This window comes from Cetorhinus maximus, chromosome 8 (genome assembly GCF_964194155.1).
Source record: "Cetorhinus maximus chromosome 8, sCetMax3.hap1.1, whole genome shotgun sequence".
NCBI classification, from domain to species: domain Eukaryota; kingdom Metazoa; phylum Chordata; class Chondrichthyes; order Lamniformes; family Cetorhinidae; genus Cetorhinus; species Cetorhinus maximus.
The window spans coordinates 121,077,648-121,101,167 of record NC_135886.1 but is presented as its reverse complement, the minus strand read 5'-3'; the positions used below and the strand labels follow the sequence as shown (position 1 = coordinate 121,101,167).

The following is a 23,520-nucleotide window of genomic DNA, read 5'->3' as shown; positions in this document are numbered from 1 at the left end:
TAGCACCAAAATGTCCCAAGGCACTTCACAAGAGTGTTATAAAGCAAAATTCGACACCGAGCCACATAAGGTCTTCCCAATATTTATTTGGAGGAAATTTCTGTTCATCTAGTCCTGGAAGCCGGACAAGTTTCAAGGCAGTGGAGGGGTCGAGACAGGTGGTAGTAGGTAGAGCTGGATATCATCAGTGTGACAGAGGAACTGATGTGTTTTCAGATGAGATTACTGAGAGCGGCAGCATGTAGGTAAGAAATGAGAAGGGGCCAAGAATAAATCCTTGGGGGTACCATGGTAGGTAGAGAAAGGGTTTGTATGCATGTTTAATTAAAATAAGTAAGTTTAGAAAACTTTATAATACATTAAATAGAAACCTTGAGATTTCTAGGAGAGTCTGGTCATTCTTTAGATAAAAGCAAAATACTGCGGATGCTGGAAATTTGAAACAAAAATAAAAATAGCTGGAAAAACTCAGCAGATCTGACAGCATCTGAGGAGAGGAATACAGTTGACGTTTCGAGTCCGTATGACTCTTCATCAGAACTGAGGAAATATAGAAATGAGGTGAAATATAAGCTGGTTGAGGGGGGTGTGGGGTAGGACAGGTAGAGCTAGATAGAGGGCCAGTGATAGGTGGAGGCAAAGAGGCTGCCAAAGATGTCATAGACAAAAGGACAAAGGGGTGTTGACGGTGGTGATATTAGCTAAAGAATGTGCTAATGGTGACATTAAGGGTAGAAAGCAGGACAAGCAAGTAACAGGTAGCCCTCTATCCAGCTCCACCTGTCCCACCCCTCCCCTTAACCAGCTTATATTTCACCTCATTTCTATATTTCCTCAGTTCTGATGAAGAGACATACGGACTCGAAATGTTAACTGTACTCATCCCTGCAGATGCTGTCAGACCTGCTGAGTTTTTCCAGCTAATTTTATTTTTGTTTCTGGTCATTCTTTAGCCTGCAGAGTAGGTGGAATTTAGAACTAGGTTAGATCTCAAGGAGTAGCAATAGACAGAGATGGACACATAGCACTTGGCTCATCTTTTTCCTCAGTTCCTGTTGTTCCCAATCCTTATGTATACAATTGTTTGAGTTACTATGGTTAAAGAAGCACCTCCTAAATTCAGGTAGGTCAGAGAATTTTGGATAAGCAGCCTGACAGACAGTGGCAAGTCAAGGGTGGGCGGATGGATGGATGGGGGATGAGTCCAGCGGGCTGGCCTAATAATGATATGCAGTGAGGTTCCTGACGTCCGATGGTGGGAAATGCAGCCCGCCATTGACGGGCTGAGCGGGTGATCGCAAACTGTTTTCACGCTGCTGTGAAACTAATCAACTAATCGCACCATATTGTCCGCTCACGTCACTGAACACGCCCGACACCGGCAGACACAGAAAATCCTGACCAATGATTGCAGGTGATGACATTAAGGGAGAACATATAATTAAGGAAGAGCAGGAGTTGTTAACAGATCGAGAGTTCCAGAGGCGGAAGGAGGAATCATTGTTGGAAATGCCACGTTCAGGTAGATAGGATGGAACTATGTGAGGACTGTCCTTCAGAGGTAGTTGGGAAGGGATGTTAGAGGTGGATGGCTTGTTGAATGCTGCTGAGATAAACTAACTCTGTACAGAGTGGAAATTAGACCCGGTCTATTTGGTCGGTGCAGTGGATAAATTTGACTTGCACCCAAAATAGGTAGGTCTGGTTAGGAGATAAATTCAGGCTAGCAATGGTAGCCTTGTGCAGACAGGAGAAGCACTCTTGCTCCTTCCAGCTCCACAAAATATAACTTTGAAAAAGTCTGATTACGTCTTTTGTGCAGCCTTTAGTGACTGCTGGTTTAGTCACTCAAACATACAGCAACAAGGCTGAACAGCTTCACCCATTTGAGCCTGAACTTAGTACTTTGCTTGTTATGTGAATTTTCACACTCTTTTCTCCCTTGGAGCATGGCATGGAGTGTTGGAAAGAATGCAGGATAAATAACAACGTGTTAAACACTCCCTTTATCACAGATAAATCCTGGAGTGGGACTTGAACCCTGGGTCTACCAGCTCAGCTGCAAGAACACTACCAACTGAACCACTCAGTTACAGGGATCCTACAATCAATTTCGAGTTTCAATTTGCATAAAGTAAACTATGCCTGGTTTAGCGGATAGACAGCTTGCCCATTTACAAGCATTCGACAAACTTCGGACATCAATGGGTGGTCAGGGTGCCACTACCAATTTTCAACAGGTAAAAACTGGGCATGCATTGGGTTTTTCCCCCTGTGGCTCAATGTAATGCAGGACAGTACCACAGTCCTTCCCAAGCAATTGTTCATGAAGGACTGTGCACTCTTATGTGTGAACAATGACATTATTTTTGTAGTTAGAAGTAAGATAATTGACATAATTATCTTTGCCAAGCAGCTGGCATACTGTGCCTATTGCAGAGGATTGGTAAGGCGACTGTTGTGCTTAAGGAATGAATGGTGCTTCTTTTTCCTGTCAATCAACTTGATTTGCTTTTCTGCAAATTGTAGCACACAGTAATTGATGGGCTACAATTTGACATTAGATACATTTTCCATTTGGAACACTTGGAAACAAGTTCTACTAAATCTTTATGTGATTTTTTTTTCCATTCTAGGTACTAAAAGTCACTAGCAGCTTTCTGCATGATGCAGATTAAAGAGAACAACTCTAAGCTTATTGATAACAAAAATCTGTGTGAGGGTGTTAAAATATGTCGCACAAATTGATATGATTTAAAAGGATTTGGAGAGGGTCAGCACTTGACTGATCATTGAAAACTTGCACATCAATGTGGATAAATGCAAGGTGACACATCAAGCAATGCATAACATCAACTCTGGTCAGAAAACAGAGCAACTGAAGCTTGAAGGAGGCGGAACAGCAGAAGATTGGAGGATGTTAATGGACCAGTCTTTGCAAATTCCTCTGGAGCATGACAGGATAATGAGCAACTGGCAAACTGGATTTCAAGAAGACCTGGCAGAATAATACAGCCTAGGAATATTCCAGGAATATTACATTACATATAGAGCATGTACAGCTGCCCATGTGGCTCACCAGGCATATGTATTAGCCAAACTAGATTTAACTCAAGGACCAGGTAGATCCCAGGTTTTACTGTTGCTCATGTTTTTTATTCTTTCATGGGATGCGGGGGTTGCTGGCAAGGCCAGCATTTGTTGTGCATCCCCAATTGCCCTTAACAAAGTAGCAGAGAGCTGCCTTCTTAAACCACTGTAGTCAGTCTGGTGTAGGTACACCCACCGTGCTGTTGGAGAGGGAGTTCCAGGATTTTGACACAATGACAGTGAAGGAACAGCAATATAGTTCCAAGTTAGGATGGTGTTAGGGGAGAGCTTTCAGGTAGTGGTGTTGCCATGAGCCTGCTACCTTAGCCCTTCTGGTGATAGAGGTTGTGGGTTTTCGCTGTCGAAGGAGCTGAGCGAGTTACTGCAATGCATCTTGTGCGTGGTACATGCTTTTGCTGCTGTGTGCTGGTGCTGGAGGGAATGAACATTTTAAGGTGGTTTAAGATGTTAATCAAGCGGGCTGCTTCCTCTTGGATGGTGTTGAGCTTCTTGAGTCTTGTTGGAGCTGCACTCATCCAGGCAAGTGGAGAGTATTCTATCATTCATAAGTTGTACAGATGTTTTATCTATTTGGCTATCAATGCAACACAGTGAAAATGTTTTTGCACTAGCTTCCTAGAGCTGAAATGTATTTTAGGAATATTGGCCAGGACTTTCTTTCTCCCTTACGGGATTATTACTATGCATTATTATTTCCATATTATTTCCCAGGGTAGATAGACCAGATTCACATTGATCTTATTTTCAAGTACGTTGCTTGGAGGGTTGTAATAGCCCATAGCAAAGACGGGTGGGGTGAGAAATTTAAATATACCATCATTCTGCCCTGACATGAAGCATCATCAATAGAATAAATTAACTTTGAAGCTATAAGAGATCCAACGGGCCCCATGTAGAAACTTTGGACTCACCTTGCCATCATGGGGGCCTCTTGTTGCCTAAATTCATACTCCTACCCACAGCCAGGTAGAGGTTTCTGCCAGATGCATGCAGGAATTGGGGGTCTGAATATTAAAATGAAGCCTGGGAGTTAAAGTCTCTCCAGACTTCAACATGCAATCTTGGTGCCCCTTGCGTAGGCTGATCCCATCCAAACTTAAAATTGGGAACTTTGTCTACATTTTCCATCGAAAATGTCTGTGCATGCGCTGTCCAGATCTAACAATTTACCCTGATTTATGGCAAATTATTTAACAAAGGATACATGGAATGCCTAACACACAATCTCTTATTACCTCAGGAGCTGGAAGAATGTCATTTTACCAGGCCTCGGAATGCAGGCTAAAACTACTGTTGACACTTATTTACAGAAAAAGTATATAGAAGCAAGCAGACAGACAAGACGTAAGTGAAATTTAGCTAACATAGGCCGGGACTTTCCAGTCCCACATGCTGGTGTGATCCTTTGGTCCCACTGAAGTCAATGGACTTTGGGCTGACTCTCCACATCCATTGCAGAAGGGCTGGAAAATCCCGGCCATAAATTGGACTGAATATGTAAAAACTGGAGCTGTCAAATGTAATGTAAAGGGTTAATGTAAATAGATAGTCTACATCAGTATTCGGGGTTCTAAGTGTGGCCTGTGAGACACTTTGTTGACCGTTCACCACGTGCAGCGTTGCCATCTGCGTTCCCATCTGCGTAGCTTTTTCCTACCGATATTATTAAAGTGATACGCACGTAAAGCAAGGGCACGTGAAGTGAGGCGCGTGCTGATTGCGCACAAGATTGATTGTGAGAGTCGTGTGCTCTCTCTGCATCCAAGCAAAGCGCTGTATGCGAGCAGGCTTTTTCTGTTATCAAATGCAAGGAGTGCAACAGACTAATGATTGGAAACCCCAGTGCTGAATTGCGAAGTCTTCACACATCCTTAAGTCCTAAACTAAGAAAACTTGTGGAGGACAGATCCAATCGGAAGTTGCACTGAGTATGATGTAAGTAAGGTAAGCGTAAATATTTCTTTTATTTTTACCATTTGAAGTTAATGACAGTTTTATTCATATGTGAATGATTAACCATTTTTTATAACTCATTATGAAATATTTGGCGTGTATTAAGTGTATTTAATCTTATTCATGGGGTTATGGTTAGTGCGCATGCCTGATTTCACTCTTGGGACCTACTAAGATGAAGGAGGGCCACTCATGCGGCTCACTCACTCGCCTGGGGTGCCCATCACTGGCCAACATCATCATTGATGTAAGATCACATGGCAACAAAGTATGCTGAGGGATAGTTCTATGTGAAACCTTGTGCTAAGCCTAATCCTGTACATAGTTAGAAGAATGTTTAACAAAAGGTAAAGTTTACCAACAGTCTTGCCTCTAGCAGTCTCTATTGGTCCTAACCAAGTACAACAGATCAAACAGCTGAGAAAAGGGATTGAGGTTAATCTCAGTTAATTTTTTAAATCAAAGTTAATCTTAGGTTTAATCATATATTTAATTGATGCGATTACTGCAACCATCTCATTCAAGTTTAGTTTATTTCTGATATTTTAAATACATGAATTATATAGAAAAACTCAAACTGAAGTGTTTGTTGTGAAAATAACTTAGGTGATAGTGGAATTGTTTGACCATAAATACAGGTTTTTCAATGAGCACCTTTTTAAAAATAAACTTACCATTCACAAGCTCTTCCTACTTTTTAAAATTTATTCTTTCATGGGATGTGGGCGTCACTGGCAAGGCCAGCACTTGTTGCCCATCCCTAATTGCCCTTGAAATGAGTGGCTTGCTAGGTCGTTTCACAGAACAGTCAACCACATTGCTGTGGGTGTGGAGTCATATGTAGACCAGACCAGACCAAGTAAGGATGGCAGATTTGCTCCCTTAAAGGATATTAGTGAGCCAGATGGGCTTTCATGACAATCGATATTTAGTGCTTTGTTCCATAATGCATTAGTTTACCTTTACATTTTTTCCCTTTAATTGTTTTCTGCTAAATATTGATCAGACCAACTTTTTTTTAAACGTTTGACAGCTTTATTTTGCCCTTGTTCAGAGGGTATTTTTAAGAGTCAACCACATTGCTGTGGGTCCGGTGTCACATGTAGGCAGGTAAGGACTGCAGATTTCCTTCTCTAAAGTGCATTAGTGAACCGAATGGGTTTTTACAGAAATCGTTCCATGGTCATCATTAGACTTTTAATTCCAGATTTTTAAAAAATTGAATTCAAATTCCACCATCTGCCACGGCAGGATTCAAAACCAGGTCCCCAGAGCATGACGCTGGGTTTCTGGGTTACTAGCCCAACAGCAATACCGCTACGCCATCACCTCCCCCATGTGGTGCAGACTCTAACGGGAATGCTTTCACACTCTTTCGAGCCCCATTGCATGCACTCCTGCTGCCCCTCCTCTCCTAGTTCAACAATATGAAAGGCAACTGTCGGGCAGGTTCTGAGAATTAGGATGTTGGGCAAGACTAAATACAACACGAAATGATCAGCTTCCTGTTGCGTAAAAAAAAATTTCGGTGCCTCGTTAGTAATTTCGCTTTCTCTTCCTAGGTGTCGTCTTTTGATGGGTTTTCTTCTTGGCAGCGCTGACTTTCATCTCGGCTTCCTCTTCAACTTCCCTATTGGCCAGACTAGGCTCAGGTATGAGCTCAACTTGAGTGAACTCGGTAGTTGAGTCTTCCAGCATTTCTTCTTCTGTCAGCTCCTTTGAAAACTCAGGGGTCTCTATTTTTAAGGCTTCTTGGCTTCCACGTAGCTGGTTCTTCAGCTCTTCCATTTCTTTTTAATATTTATTAGTTGTTTCCTGCAGAATTAAGTATTGTTGTGCTTTCTCGGCTAATTGATTCTTCATCTCAGCCAGAGACATGTGGAATTCTTTCTGGTCTTCCTCATGCCTTTTTAGTGATACAAATTAGGATCTGAGGGAATCTTGGAATATGCGAAAGTCCTTCTGCAGGTTTTCTTTTTCTTTTTGGAGGTTACTGATTTCAACTCAAACTCTGTCCTGAAGCATCACCTCTACGAGTTCCTTTTGTTGAGTCTTTACATACTCCTTTTTCCAAACAGCAACATTTCCTGCTTCTGATTGAGATCTCAGTAATCTCTCAAGATTGATCTCTCTTAACCAGTTTCTTTCAAGGGGACTACGTCCTCTGCCTGCTATCATCATGACTGGTAGATTAGCAGACTGGCTTCTATATTGTACTGGAACCTTGCATATACCTTTCACTTGTAAGTCTTCGCCGGTATATGTCTTTAGTCTGGCATCTGAGTTTTCCAGCGTCAGTGAGCAGCCTCCTCCACTCAGATACTTAAGTGTGTGTTCCCCTATGACTGTTGTGGATGCGCCCGTATCCACCTCCATTCAAATGGGTTTTCTGTTGACCTCTACTGTCACATAGATTGGCTCTGTTTTACCCATTTTTAAGTTGTGTAGCGAGTAAACATCTGACTCTCTTTCTTCTGGCTCCCCCATTATATAAATTATATAAATGACTTCTGCCTTTTTGTTTGAAATTTGGCCTCAATCTTCCTTTACAATATCGCGTAATATGCCCATTGCGATGGCAGTAGAAACACTCGGTCCTTTTAAATTGCTGTTTATTTGTAGGCTTTCTGGTTCCAATTCTGCTATTATGAATGTGGCTTTTATCCGTTAAGCCATTGCTTTATGCTGGTCTGTTAAAGGCGGCTGTTTCCTGCCTTTCCGCGGAGCCCTGTACTTACGCACCATTTCTAGCCGGTGCCTCCCTCCCGACGTGAAGAACGGCGCCATTTTGTGCTCCCTTGATTTCTTCTGAGTCCCTGACTGTGCTCTCCATTGCGGGTGCCAACTAAGCCTAAATTTGTTTCTGACAACAACCTTTTCTAAATGGCATTTTCGTTAATCCCACACACGAATCGGTCTTGTAACATGTCATTAGTCGACGTCCCGAACTCACAGTTCTCTGTCAATTGTTTTAAGGCTGTTACATAGCAAGCGACTGTCTCTCCAGGGACATGACACCTTGAATTTAATTTAAAAGGCTGCGTTGTTACCGAGCGTTTCAGCTGAAAGTGGCTTTTCACTAGATTCACCAACTCATCAAAACTCTTGGAATCTAGGGTGTTGGATGCCATTAGACTACGAATTAGGCCGTATGTTTTACTGCCACATGTCAATAAGAGGATTGCTGGCCTCTTCTCCTCCCGCGATATGTCGTTGGCCAAAAAGAAAAACGCGAGGCATTCAATATAATGTGACCAGTCATCGGTGGTCTGATCAAATGGTTCGATGTGGCCAAATTGCGGCATACTAGAGAGTGATAGCTTTGATGATTATGGTCAGGACTTACAATTGTAATGTCCTTACAATTGATCTGCAGGGCACGGCTGGTTCACTACAGTTGAGTTTTCGCGGCCTTCCTTGGTGTCGTTGACCGGTCACGTTTTGCCTGGTCGCCAGTTGTTATGTTTTACTATGGGGCTGCTTTGCTCGCGAACAGGCTGCATGCTTACCTGTCTGCAGGTGAGTCGATTACAATATACGGCAGAAGCAGAGACCAATATGAAATGAAGCACATACTACTTATTTACACAAACAACAGAGCACTAATATGATGTGTGTTTCACCAGCCAGACCCTGCTCTAGACTAACATTAACATGGTGGCCCGCACTACACAGCTATTGGGTCTTACAGTCACGTGGTTTATCTGCTCACAGTTTCTTAAAGGTATATTACACCTCAGATTACCACACAGAAGAAGCCCTGGAGCTGCAAACAAGGGATATGGAAAAGATTTCCTTGTATATTAGAACTTCAGTCATCAACAATTCTCCCCGATAACTCATTCTGCCTACAGGCCACTGACAGCTTAATTGAACAACCCTCTAACTTCCAAAAATTTGTATGCAATAAGTATTTTTAAACAAAATCATTTTACATTTTGTAAAACTTTATTTAAAATAAACACAATGAAACCATTTGAAACCTCCTCTTTAAAAAAAGTGCCCTTGATTTCCACAGCCTGTAGGAAAATTTGCAAACCTTGAATTCGATCAATAGTGAGCCCAGGTTAATGCCCGTTCAAGGAAAAACAACACTTGGAACAGGGGAATTAACACAGCAAATATAAATGGACACCAGAAATAAGTTGCTAAAAATAAGCTCCAGACAGGTATAAACATTGGAGTCATTTTAAAATCTGCTGGATTCTGGATCAGAGAAGGTGAGGCCTTTTTTAAATCACTGTCTTTAATAACTGTTTGATAAGCATCTCCACTCCTGGTGCTGCACACTCTGTCGCTCGCAATGATGTCACAGTACAACTGCTCATGCATGGTGTTGGCAGCAAACGCAGCCTTCATCGAATGGTAAGTGCTTCTGGTCACCTGATTATACACATCACACCACTAGGGGTCAGGTAACTGGCAAGCAGGAGCACCAGATACAAGCGCTCGAGAGTTCATTGTAAGATTAGCAAAAGAATTTTCTAAGTTTAACTTGAATGCACAGGAGGACATTTAGGTGGTGTTTGAAAACGTTGTTGAACAGTTCCTTTTTTTGAAACATAATATTATTTTTGTTCCTTGTTCAATTAAAGTATTAAAATATTAAATGTCAGAACAATTAATTTGTTAATTGCAGCAATTAATTAACAGCTCTAGTAAAAGCAGAGTATCTATAATTCCTGCAGTTCCTCTCCATTGGTTCTTCAAAATATATCTCTGATGTTAATCACATGAGCCTGTTTCTCAGCATTCTTACACTGCCAGCACAAACGGCAGTAGAAAACTGACAGCATGAGAAAATCCCTGGATTACAAGGATAATATTTTTTCTTTTGAAGATCAAGACCAACTCTCAAGGATGACATTGTCCTTCAAGCTTTCATTAAATTAGGCATCAAAGTAAGACATTAATCTTAAATCACACTTTACAGGGAATTTTCTACTTGTCTCTCAATCATGGAAAACAGAGCTGCACCAAGAAATCATTCATGACCACTGAAGTACGATAGACTTAGTATCCTCATCTGAATAATACTCTTTAAATCTGCTGTCCCAAGTAAGAAAATTACTCATTTCATCAGCTGTTTTCCCTAGACTTGTAATTTACTGTAAACTGAGTTATTAAGCTACTTAAAATATGTATGAGCCTAAGAGAAAATTTCTGGGCTTTGCACAGTGGGATTCTACATGTGACCTTATTTCACTACACTGCGGCGTATGGGAGGAGCAGGCAATCACCATTGCAGAGGACCAAGGCATCTTCAAACTGCTAGTGATCCCAAACGGCATTGTAGAATCACACTGTGTCAGCTGGGAGCCAGGAAGATTCATGGCAGAGGAGGAAGAAAAGCGATTCTTGTATCTACGTAAAAAATCTTGCACAAGTCCAAGTACTTTCAACTACTGAGTGGAAGCCATTTGGTTCCTGTGAGGTTTTGAAGTATGTGATAACCAACTCTGTTGTGTGGTTAATTTTTTTTTAGTGAAAGAAAACTTGTAATGATTGTCATTTTGGCTTAATATTTGGGGCTATCAGTTTCAGTGTTCCATTTAGCAAGAGTCTTCCCAAGTCCTTCAAACTGCCAAATGCATATTTGTTTCATTCACTGTACCATTAACTCTAAATGTTCTAGTGAACCAGTTGCCGAACAGCTAATTCTTTAATTGACACCTTGCATTAAATGAGTGAAGGGATATGCAAGCAGCTGGACTAATTTGCATAGTTAAAACTTGATCAGTAAATGTAAGGTTAAAATCATATTGTGTGACATTAGTAAAAGATATGTAAACAATGTTGTGTAAAATCTCTTTGCCCTAAGGAAGGAAATTAACCTATTTATTTTAAACATTTTAACGTCATTGTAAGATATAACACATGAGCTCTAGATGAAAGTTAATACATTCTTTGCTCCTCGTCATTGCCATCATCGTCAGTCTCTCAAAACGAGGATGAGGTCTGCCAGACTTCATGATTTGTGCATCCTCAGGTGACTCAGCAGGCCAATCCTGGAGCCACAGGTCTTTGGGAAGAGAGGACAAGAGTTGCCCTGAGGAAAGGGGGGGTTCTCAAGCCAGAGTTCTGCTCTCTCTCCTTCTGTCTTTGTTGCCACTTCACAGCAGAGTTTACGCGGTCAGTTTGTGACTGTGTTGTATCTTGTTGGATGAAGCGCTGCCACATGGTTTGGTTTGTGGCAATTCCTGCCACTCACCCGGTGTCAATTCGTCCCTTTTTCAATGAGACCTTCAGAGCATCCTTAAATCATTTTCTCTGTCCTTCTTGAGGTTAGGTGCTATCCTTAAGTGTGAAAAGAGCTACTGTTTCAGAAGCTGATTGTTTAGCATGCAGACTGACACGATGATGGAAAATTGTGACTGAGTGATATCAACTGATAATTTAGCCAGCTAAACAAAAGCATACTGAACTGTTTAAAAGTGGCCTTTTTTTAAGAAAAGGAAGAATCACTGACTAAAGATGGATGCCACAAATCACCAGATGTCTGGAATTGTAAGTGGATCACTTCTGAGTAGTTACCATATGGATTGCACTGCAGACATGCCTGGGCATATTGCTCATGGAATTTCACACTTGGAGGCGCCAAGGTGCACTTCAAAAAGGACTATTGAAAGGAAGATATTAATGATGCAAAGTGCTGGATTTTATTCTCCTATCCTATCAAGACAATGAGGGACTGTTAGCCTTGCAGGATATACAACCAATAGACACTCAAGCCTCTGTGGGGGATGAAAGAACCCATCCCGTTGGTTTCTACTATCTTGAAATGTGTCAAAAGTTTTTGATGTGAAACATCAAAATGTGACACTTGTCCTACAACAATGGCTACAGCAGGCATGGTAATAAAATTCCTTTGGAATATAAAGCAAGCAGGACTTTAAGAACTGGGTTTGCTAAGCAGAAACAAAGGAATCTGGAGAAGTTGATAATGGAGCAGTAAGGAATCCCTCTCTCTCTTTTAAGTTAAGTAAAGCCCTGTCTCTATAGTCTCAAAATCCAGCGTAAGAGATAGTGATTGTCTATCGGAAAGAACCCCAGGAGAAACTCATCGATTTCTGGAAGATAGATTATGGATTTCAAAAAGGGGGAAATTATCTCCAGCAAATGCAGTTGCATGGACTTCAATTCAACTCCAGGATTTTTTAATGAACCAATTAACTTAAAATGGCCACAATATTCAACAATCTACATCTCAAAGGAAAGCAAAGGACTTAACCATATACTCTGTTAACTTTGTATTTGGACTCTAATAGTTCTTACTTCTGATACCTGTGTGTGTATAACATCGCGTCCTTATTAACTTTTCCCTCGGGTTTAGCAGCTAATAATTTTCTTTGACTCAAGAAAACCTTATGATTGGCTACTTATTGTTCACAGCATAGATAGTAAAAAAATACATCTGGATTTGAAAAAGGCATCCACGGGGAGAAGAAATTTAAAAACCTTGTTGTGACCAACCGAGGGGGCTGAATAGAGGGGATCCAGTTCGCTCCTCCTCACCTGACCGTAACAGGATGCAGTGTCCAGGTCAGTGGAGCTTATTTCCCATGGCCATGGTAATGATGCTGGAAGAATTGGCTTTAACGAGGACACTGGAGTTTGTTCGCTTGTCTTCCCACTTGACTTTGAGTATCCTGCAGAAACACCACTGGTGGAAATTCTCCAATGTCCAATGGTGCCATTGGTAGGTGACCCAAGTCTCATTATAGAAGGATGGTGACAACAATATCATTGTAGACTAAAACCTTTGTCCTGTTATGGAGATCTCTATTGTCGAAGACCCAATTTTTGAAAGACTGTGCTGGCATAGCTAATTCTATGCTGGATCGCCTCTTCAGTGGTGATCTTTTGAGAAAGGCAGCTGCCAAGATATGAGAAGTGTTCAACGACTTCAAAAGTCTCCCTGTCAATAACAATAGCTGGAGATTTAGGTGCTTCTCTGAGGGGAAGCTGGTGGAGGCTTTGGTCTTGCTGATGTTGAGTGAGTGACCAACCAATGCTTCTGTATGTGGAGTTGAGGCTGTGTGGCCTGAATGTCCCTTGCAGTATGAGCCACAACTACGCAGTCGTTGCTATTCATTGCTATTGCACTAATAAATGGATGATCTCTCCATATACTCACCCCTTCCAATCTTTGTAATCTCTTCCAGTCCCTCAACTCTTTAAAATACCTGTCATTTAATTCTGGCCTCCTTATTATCCCTGATTTTAACCTTCAGCTGCCTAGGCCTTAAGCTCTGAAATTCCCTCCCTAAACTACCTTTAAGAAGCTCCTTAAAATCTACCTCTTTGACTAAGCTTTTAACCATCTGCCCTATAAATATTGTTTTATGTGGCTCAGTGTCAAGATTTTGCTTTTTAACATTCCTGTGGGGAGCTTTGGGACATTTTATTATGTTAAAGGCTCTGTATAAGAACAAGTTGTTTTTGTTTTCATGGCTACCCATTTCATGCCACAATGCCTCATGTTTGCCCATGGCTCTCCCTATGTTATTGATATGAGCTACAGCAGTTTACCTGTGAAAGATGGCTTCATGTGTTGAAGATAATTAACTATTTTGCAGCCGGAGGCAATTAGATGTGGATTAGGACACTTCACTGCCTTTGTTCCTGCCTTCCTACTAATCACAGAGCCAGAACTTACTGACAAGCAACTACCTATTACTCACATTAATTGTCATAATAAATAAAATACCAGAAATTATTGGCATTGGCGCACTTATAAGTGCTCAATTAATTTAGGTGCTATTTTATTTAATTATCCTCCAACACACAATAATATTTAGATTAGTTTCTTAAAATTGTTAGTCAAAAATAAATACAAACATGCAAATCTGAAGCGAATATGTAAACAGACCTGATGGAAAATTCTTCTGATGTCTTGTGGTCGACGGAGCAGAAAAATTCCCGAATGTGCAGGAGCACGTATTCACAGAATGCATATTCCTTGGCACTGACGATGAGGTGATATGACATAGAAATAACTTATGTGTGACAAGTGAGGTTTGTACATGGCCTGTGTGTCAGTTTTATTAATTATGTACGTAGCAAGTAAGACTGGGTTCCTCATAAATTACTGGTACATTCATGCTTAGAAGGAAAGAAAGGCTTACAGCATCTTTCATGACCACCAGGCATCTCAAAGCACTTAGAGCCAATGAACTACTTTTTGAAGTGTAGTCACTGATGTAATGTAGGAAACGTGGCAGCTAATTTGTGCTCATCAAACTCCCACAAACAGCAATATGATAATGACCAGATAATCTGTATTTTTTTTTTAATGTTGCTGATTGAGGGATAAAAATTGGCTAGACACCAGGATCTCTGCTCTTCTTCAAAATATTGCCTTAGAACCTTTTACTGTCACAGTTCATCTGAAAGACAGCAACCCAAACAGAGCAGTACTGCTCTGGAGTGTCAACCTTGATTTTTATGCTCAAGCCTGGTTTGGGACTTGAACTCAGAGCCTTGTGACTCAGAGATGAGAATGCTACCAACTGAGCCATGGCCAAAACAGCTTCAGGCCAGTCTTAAGCTTGGAGTGTGAATCAAGCGTTGAGGCCTGAACTGATTTCAAATTGCAATGGAATGAGATTATATTCCCCTATTAATCTCGCCCTACCTTATTCTGGAGACAGGTTGAGCCCTGACATTAGATTCAAGCTATGTTTGAACTAAAACTGCTTGATACCGACACTAGTTACATTGTGAATCTACGCAGAATTTTCTGCCTATCGGGCGGGCCGTGCAGGAGCAGGTTTGGGCGGACGTGGACCTGATTGCTGCTCGCGATTGGGCCGCACCGCCATTTACACGTGGGCGGGCCAATTAAGGCCCACCCAGCGTGAAAAGCGGCTCCCGAGGACAGCGGGAGTGGGCGGGCAGCGACGGGACTGCTATGACCACCAGGTCCAATGGCGACCCGGCAGCCTGTTTAAAAATCCTCCTGCAGCCGTGCAAAGGCTGCCAAACATGGCCATCAGAAGGACTACCAAGAGCACTGCTGGTGAGCAGGCCAGGCAGGAGGGTAGGGCAGGGGGCCACTGTGACCCTCGTTTCTCAGACGATTACCTTGCTGCCCTCCTCGAGGAGGTAACAGCACGGCGGGAGGTCCTCGTACCCCAGGATGGGGGGAGGAGGCTCCCCCACATGACCAAGCGTGCCTGGGAGGAGGTGGCGGAGATGGTGAGCTCCCGCGACGTGATGCGGCGCACCTGGGTCCAGTGTTGTAAGCGTTTTAATGACCTTTTGCGCTCTGGAAGGGTGAGTACCATGTTGCCATTGGTCAGTGAACCCCACAGGTAGGCTTTCCCCCCTGGCTGCAGCCCTGCCCCAACTCTGAATGCAGTTACTGCATTGAATCATTGACAGCATGTGTCCTTCGCTGGGTGGGCCAGCAGATATTGGCCATGCCGAGGTCACTCTGAGAGGGTGGTGATGAGATGGATTCTACACCCTCAGCATGTGGTATAGTGACACCCACATGACTGTTTTGGGGGCAACCTGGAGGTTCTGCACCCAGGCGCAGTGCTGGAACTGCAAAACATGTCAAAGTCAGGGTGATGACAGGCTGGGAGGGGAGCTTCCAGGTGGTGGGTCACCGATCCATCTGCTGTCCTTTGTGTTCCACATGCTTGTGCCTCCTTGCTTTGCAAGGTTGGACCGTGTGGTGCCAAATGTGATGTAGGCAGCATTTGGCCAAAGTGGGGGAGGCAAGCCTGGCATCTTTGTGTGAGTGTTCGGCAGCTGCTGGGTGAGGAGACACTGGAGCCCTGCAATGTCCCACTCTGGTTGGGGTGGGATGGCAGTGAAGAGATTCCAGGTACAAGTTGCACTAATCAATGCTCTTCCCTCCTTTTCAGGAGAAGAATGTTCATAATGCCGCCGAGCGGTTGAGGACTGGAGGAGGGCCGGCCCAGTTGGCCATCATTACCAGGTTTGAGCAGGAGGCCCCCGATCTGGAGAGGCACCATGTGCCCAGGTCCAGCGGTGTCAGTGAGGCTGGGGTGCCACGGGCAGGTATGTTTGCCCAGCACTGAGGTCACCATTAGTGTCCCAGCAGCCATGGCACTGCTGAATATTCAGTGATTGAAGTTTGCAACATGGCTTGACCATTGCTTATGGAAGGATGAGCGCATGATGATCCGGGAGACAGAGATGCACATTGACATTGTCTCCACATTAACCAATCAAATGTCCTTGTTCTTCCTTTCAGCATCAGCAGAGCAGGGCCAGGAGGAAGAGGCACAGGGGCCCCCTCTCACACTGAGGGCCCTGAAGTCTCTGACCCACCAGCATCACACCATCTCTGCCAGGCAGGCACCAGCGCAGATACTAGCACCTTGGTGGGAATTAGATCATCAGCTAGTGTCCTGGGGCACAGTGGTGATGGCACTTCACAGTTGCTGGAGGAGCTGGTAGAGACAGAGAGTGCCCATGGCGCCAGCACTTGGTGGACTGCAGGGGACCAGGCACATGCTCAGTTGATGACTGATGATGTGCGGCTGGAGTCGTCCGTGAGGCAGCAAACGCTGGAAGTCCAGTCGGGTGTGCGGGAAGATGAGGCTATGTTTGGCTTGGTCTCCGTGGTGGAGGAGTCCACGCAGACCATCACCAATACAATGAGCCTCATGGCCAAGCGTCATGCTCCCTCCATGGAGAAAGTGCCGACTCTGATGATGAGGCTCCTCCAGGAGACCAATCAGGGCTTCCTGGGGATACGCTCGGACCAGCAAGCCCACACATTGGCATTGACCTCAGCTGGTCAGATCCAGTGTGGGAGATGGTCTGGGCACCAAATTTCCCAGCTCGATGCCCATCCATCTACGGTGAGCAGGGAGGTCTGAAGCGACCTCACAGTGCAGCAGCTGCCTGTCATCTCGGTGGGATCCTCTTAGGGTGTTCTCGATGAGGGCAGCAGCTCCTCTGCCCCTCTGCCAGTGACCGTTGCATCCGATGAGGCTGCGACGACTGGGGAGATGTCAGCTGTGGAACTGGCACATCCCTCCCAGTGCAGGCTCCATGGGCCAGAGGACGCCCACCAAGGTCATCAAGTCTAACAGGACAGCAGAGTCAGCAGGTTGTCTCAGATGCCAGTGCCAGCGAGGGTGCAGCACCTAGACGTAGCACCTGTAAGCGTAAATTTAAGGCATCTTAGGCACACCACGGGATTCTCACTGGTGCTTTTGTGTTGCCCCGCAATGAGGTCATTAGTTGGTGTTTTCTTTAATGCCTTTGTCATTTTGTTTACTTAAGATCACTTTGTTATACTGTTAAATTTAGACCTGTGGCCATGGCTGAGGGTGACTCTTTTCCTCTGCAGGTGAATGGTTACCCATGATGTTATGAGTGGGTTGTGTCATATTCAGCGTTATTGACAAGGCCCTTAGTTAATGTTGCTATCCAGGCAGATGTAGCACTCAGGTATCGAGTATGGAGCCTGCAGCACAGGCTTTTGCTGGAAGTCCATCTGTGGTGTTCTAGCTAAAGGTTCGTTGGATTAAAGCCTCCTGGGTGTCTCTGCCACCCGGGAGTATGACCGGGTCAGTGTCTATCCCCTCAGCATTTCCCTGTTCATGCTCATCCTCATCCTCGGGTTCACTGCTGGACTCATCATGTGCAGCCGCAGCCACTGCGTCTACATCTTCTTCGTCCGCAGCATTGTCCCTTTCCAGTGCAAGATTGTGGAGAGTGCAGCATGCAACCAGTATCAGTGACACACGATCTGGGGGTTACTGGAGCGTGCCCCCTGAACGGTCCAGGCATCAGAAGCGCATCTTGAGGAGACCAATGGTTCTCTCCACCACAGCCCTTGTGGAGGCGTGGCTCCTATTCTACCGCTGCTCGGCCTCTGTTCTTGGATGGCGGAGAGGCGTCATGAGCCACCTTCTGAGGGGATAGCCCTTGTCACCCAGCAGCCATCCATCCAGCCGGGCTGGAGCACTGAAGAGCTTCGGCACCTGGGAGTGTCTGAGGATGTAGGCGTCGTGGGAGCTGCCCGGGTACCTTTAGAGCCTCTGGCATGGGGTGCCCACCCACACATTTAGCAGAGATCTCAGGGCCTATCATCTGACAGATAGAGTTGACTGTCTCCCTTGGCAGCAGGATAGTGGCGTCTTCCACAGCCCCTTCTGCCTTGGACTTCCTGTTGGCCCTGCGCCCCTTGTGCCTGCGCCTCTCCTCCCAAAGGTGGCTCCCCTGGAGGCTGAATGTGCACTCCTGGCCTCCTCCCCCTTCTAGCCCTCCTTTCCACCTCAGAGGAGGTGCCTCCAGTGGAGAGCACAACTCCCATTCCCAGGCTAAGGGAAGGCTCCAAAACCTCAGGCCCCAAAAAGGATCTTCCCTGCAGAGTGCTGACCCGCAGGCTAAGAGTCCTGTCCAAACAGCTGGTATGAGTTTTGAAGTATTTCTGCTCACACAGGCAAGTATCAGTAACTTTCAAAAATAAATATCTGACTGAGCACATTTGCGGCACCAATGACCCCTCTTGTCCCGCCCGTGGATGAGGTTTATACAAATGTGTCCTACCCGCTTGCCCGTTGCGCCTGTGCAACATCCTGAAGATCGCACGGGCGCCGAGAAATCATCGTCAATTGGTGCCTCAAGGGCCTTAAGTAGCCCATTAATTAATGGCGGGCACGCATCTGAGAACATTGCGCCCCCGCCCATCGAAATATCGTGATGCCGCGCGGTGACGTCAGGATGCTCGCCCGACGTCACCGCGCGTCATTTTACGTGTTGGCGTGCGGGACCCGCCCCCGCACGCCAATGGGAAAATCCTGCCCCAGGTCACCTTCCTTATTAAATATACAGCAAATGGAAGAAGTCCCTGTTTATGGATCACTCATGATTCTTTAATCCTTTCTGAAAATGCTGATACCCATTGGAATGCAGCTTGATGAGTGCTTGCAGCCTTCCAGTATCTTGCTCAAATGGGCACTCATCCAATACTGGCGGTTCAGCAGACTGTTTAACTATGGGAAAGCATTACAGCCAAGCCTGTCTGCAAGCAAATTTCCTTTCTATCCTCCTTCGTAGCTGATTTCAAGCCTTCTTATGGTCTTGATTTCATCCAGTGTGACTGTAACAATTGATGACAGGAGCAGTGTATCCAAACCTGAACATCGCTGGCAGTCAAGCGAAAGAATTCCGTGGCCTCAGCAGCGTATCTAAGCTCACAAACAAGCAAGCATCACAGTAAATGCTAAGATTTGGCCAATTTTCTTTTCAATCCTGTGAGCCATATTGTCAAGTGTCCCAGTGCTGAGAAAATAGTCTTTGGGCAAAGATAAAAGCATTTTTGAAAGCTATGAGGATGGGCAGTAATAAGGACCTGGTTCAATAGCAACACCACATTTCAAACACAGCATAACCAAATACACCTTTCCTTTCTTTGCATTGCACTTTTGGTGTCTCCATCCACTTATCACTCTCCTTTCTCTCATTAACTAGATTCACTAATGAGCGTATGGAAATGTTGAACAGTAGACGTACAGCTGGTCCATCTATAGCCTGTCTCTTTCCTTTCACTTTCTGTCTGCCTTTCCTGATTTTCTCCCCTGCTGCTCTATTGCAATCATACATCTTTTGCTTCATTGGACAGGTGAAACAGGCTTGGCAGATAACATTAGCAGCTCAGTAAGTTCTAATGCCTACTGGGTAGCTGACATTTCAATATAATAATATAGACTACTGTAGAATTTCATTATAATAAAAAGTAATGTTGATGTAATATTTATGTAGAGTTCAATGGAGGGAGATTAGGGGGTAATTGTCACTTTCACTCTCTGGGTAATAAAGTGGCTGAGTGGATTTCACTGCAAATAAAAATCATGCAAGTTCCATAAGAGATGGTTGGTCCCCTCTGCCATGTTATCACCCAGGCAGCAAGTTGAAGATTAACTCTGTGCTCTCAGTTACAAAGAAACAACTGTTACAAATAAAGCTCATGACTACATTTCTTAGAAACAAATTAATTAAGTTCACATTGAATAAAAAGTGCTAAGCCTGGTGTTACATAGGCGAATTCGCACAGCCAAATCCAAATTAGCAACAAGAGGTGTATTTTTTAAAAATTCTTTTATGCCACGTTGGGGTTGCTGAGCAGCCGGTCACTGCTCATCCCTATAATTGTCCTTGAGAAGATCAGCTAATCTGTTTTGTGGGGCTATTGGTTAAGGGAGGGCCTTTGATAAGGACACCAGGACAACTCTCTACTCTTTTTTTGGATGAAAGTGTCAACATTTTGAGTCCAGCATGGTACTCCTGTTAACTGAAAATGCTAGTCCGACTGGGCTTGTAATTTGAGCTGATGATCCTACTTGGGGTCTTTCCACTTGCATCATGAAAGCGTGGCTCGTGCGTAACTGTAAACCAACGCTGATGGCATTCAGAATGAAGTTTGCAGTCTGGACTGTGTTGAAGGAGAGCAGCATGTGCCAGACAGGCTGCGACTGGTGAATATTATGCAATAAATGTTGAACTTGACCGGTCAAGACTTTATGCTAGAAAATTTAATTTGTTTATATAAAAGGAAAACCAACAAAAACAAGGAGTGTTGTTTGTAGAACAAGCCATTAGGCACATGGTTGTTTTCTTTTGTTCCTCTAAAAGTATGATTAATCACAGCCATACGTTTAGCAAATACATAAAACTGAGCCATTCAAGGTCATTGGTGAACAGAATGCCCTAATGTGGTCCTGCCCATTGACTGTTTCCAAAGAAAACTGAAGGAAAAGAAGCAATTCCCCAGCAGCAACCGAACACTGAAATGCCCCCAAGGTAGGTTTCATGCAATTCTTAACCTTAATCCCTTGTTTCTCTTTATCTTGACACATTTCCAAAGAAAACAAAAAAATTAAATGGAAAAAACTTAAATTAACGACGTTTATTAAAACCAACATCAGACTGGACATGTTGCGCCTCAGTTAATCTAACTGCTTTCTTTGTAATTTTGTTTTTCTTTCAATACTTGTGATAAAATGTTTACGCAAACCAATAAAAGCTGTTCAAAAGAGGAATTGAAGTACCATTATGTCTTAATGTAATATATTGTCTTAGAACTGCAGTAAGCAATTACCCTAGCTGCATATAATTTAAACACTAAAACTATTGATGCATTTCAAATTTAAATGCTCAAGATCTTTTGCACAATTTCCAATTGTTTATAATTTGTATCACCAAAAACTTGCTGAAAACAGCAGAATGTAATGAGCTGCCTTAAACAGTTATTTCTTCAGAAAGAACGACAAATGTGCTTTATTCAGCGATGCAAAATAGAATTGTGTCCTGAAGACAGAGATTTTAAACTTCATTTGAATTCGTTTTTAGTCATGCTTTCTAGCCTTTGTCACTATTCTTATCTTAGAGTTATTCTGTTCCAAGCAGTAATGGCACCCATGGGTATTGAGACTTAATAATTGTTTAGTTTAAAACTGATATATTGGGGCAGACTGTCCCCCAGAGCAGGTTCCAGACAGCTGGTTGGCAGAATGCTTTGAACAGCTGCTTGGTGGTCTGACCAGGAGACCTAGTCCATTCTGAGCATCAGGCCTCATTTGACTCTGGAAGGATGGCTATGGCCAGGAACTGAATGCCCAGCGGGAGCTTGCAGGCTCTGGCCACCCCAATATCAGGCTGTCCAGCTAACCTCCTAGTCGGAGGAAGATTGCCTCCTTGTCTCCAATTTATGGAGGGGTCGGACGTTAGAGGGGCAGCAACCCAGGCTGCTCCTCCTTTCCCTAGAAAAATGAAGAGGAATTCACTCTGGGGGTCTTTTGAAGCTGGACCATTATCTGATGCTGGGTCGGAATGTGGCACACCTTGGCTCAACTCAGTTCAATAATGGCATTTTGGGTTCTATTAACATCATAGGAGCCCAGTTACCATCTTAAACAGGCCTACCTACTGCCTGACTCTAGAGTTCAATTGGGCCACCCAGAAGTAGGCCTGAGGAATCATTGCCACAGCCACAATGATGCCAGAAACGGAATGTTACTCTTCCATTTCCACAAGGCAGGAGGCCTAAAAATTCAGCCTATTAAGTTAAATATCCTAGTGCCATAACGCAGAATGCCACCATAGATGAAAAGAAGAGGTGAGATCAATCAGAAAGTATTGATCAGGTGATACTTAAAATCCCAACTGCCTAGCCTTTGACCCTCTGTTTGCTACCGCATTTCTAAAGCTACTGATTTGCTCAGCCACATCACCTCCACATTTGATGTCCAGTCCCCAAATAAAACCATTGCTCCTTCTTCCCCACCCCATCCACCTCCCCAATACAACCCTCATCTCCACTCCCTTAAGTCCAAGGGACACAGACTTGAAAGGATTTGGCGGACAACTGGTTTAGCTTTTCACTGCCAGATCTGGCTGGACCATATAAAACATTATTGGGTCTGCTCTCATTCGCTAAACTATTTCAGGAACTTTCCAGAATGCTCTTCTTTCCTCCATTGCAAACTGTCAACTTAAATCCCCTGTGATGGCCCATGTGCTTTTGGGGTAATACCTATGTTTTATGTTAGGGTGACGGCCCCTTTAAGAACTAAGGTTGGAAATTTACAGCCCCTTCAAAGACCCATTGACTTTGAAGGACCATAAAATCCCACCGGTGTAAAATTCCATTCTAGGGCCTGAAATTTCCGTCGGTGATTTGGGGGTGGGGCCCGCTCACCAACACGAAAATGATGCGGGATGACGTCGGGAGGAACCCCCGACATCATCCCGCCCCATTTAAATATTCAGGAAGGCAGGTGGACAGCGCGATCAGCTGTCCACTCGCCGACCTGTCAATGGTCAATTGAGACAATTAAAGGCCCTGCCCGTCCAACCTTAAGGCTGGCAGGCAGGCCAGGAGCCCCAGTGGGCTTCTGAAAATACATGAAACCTCATCCACTGGCGGGATGAGGTTTCATGTCTGTTTTTAAAAAGTTTAATAAAGTTTTAGTCATATTTATTAACATGTCCCCTCTCATGTGACATTGTCACATGAGGGGGACATGTTAATAATTTTTTAAATATTCTATTTTTAAAACACTGTCAGTGATCTCCCTGAGACAGCACTTAGTCTCAGGGAGATGTGCGCGCTTTCGGGCCTTAATTGGCCTGCCCACTTAAAATGGCGGCGGGGCCCGTTTCGGCGGCAGCGATCGGCTGCCCGCCCGCCACCGAGCCGGTGGGGTCCGCCCGTCCATCAAGGACAAAATTCTGCCCTAGGTTTCTCTGGAAGATGATTTCTTGTGGAAAACACAACTTGCTTCCAGTAACTGTTCATGTGACCAAGCTATCTAGGAGATAAACAATAGAAAAGCAAAGGGGTAAACAAGAAGCTAATTACAGGGTGGATTATATTCCTGTGTCTGGTTCTATTTTTAATCAGCTTAGTTCAGAACAAGAGGGCAGCAGAGAACACCTCTTTCAAACAGAATTCAGTTGAAA

General features: G+C 44.0%; 1 protein-coding gene across 1 annotated transcript in view; it reads right to left on the bottom strand.

Annotated features, from left to right (window-relative positions):
* Positions 1-23,520, bottom strand: part of LOC144683927 (calpain-5-like) — a 171,113-nt gene that overhangs the window by 64,407 nt on the left and 83,186 nt on the right. The gene's annotated exons all lie outside the window — the stretch shown is intronic.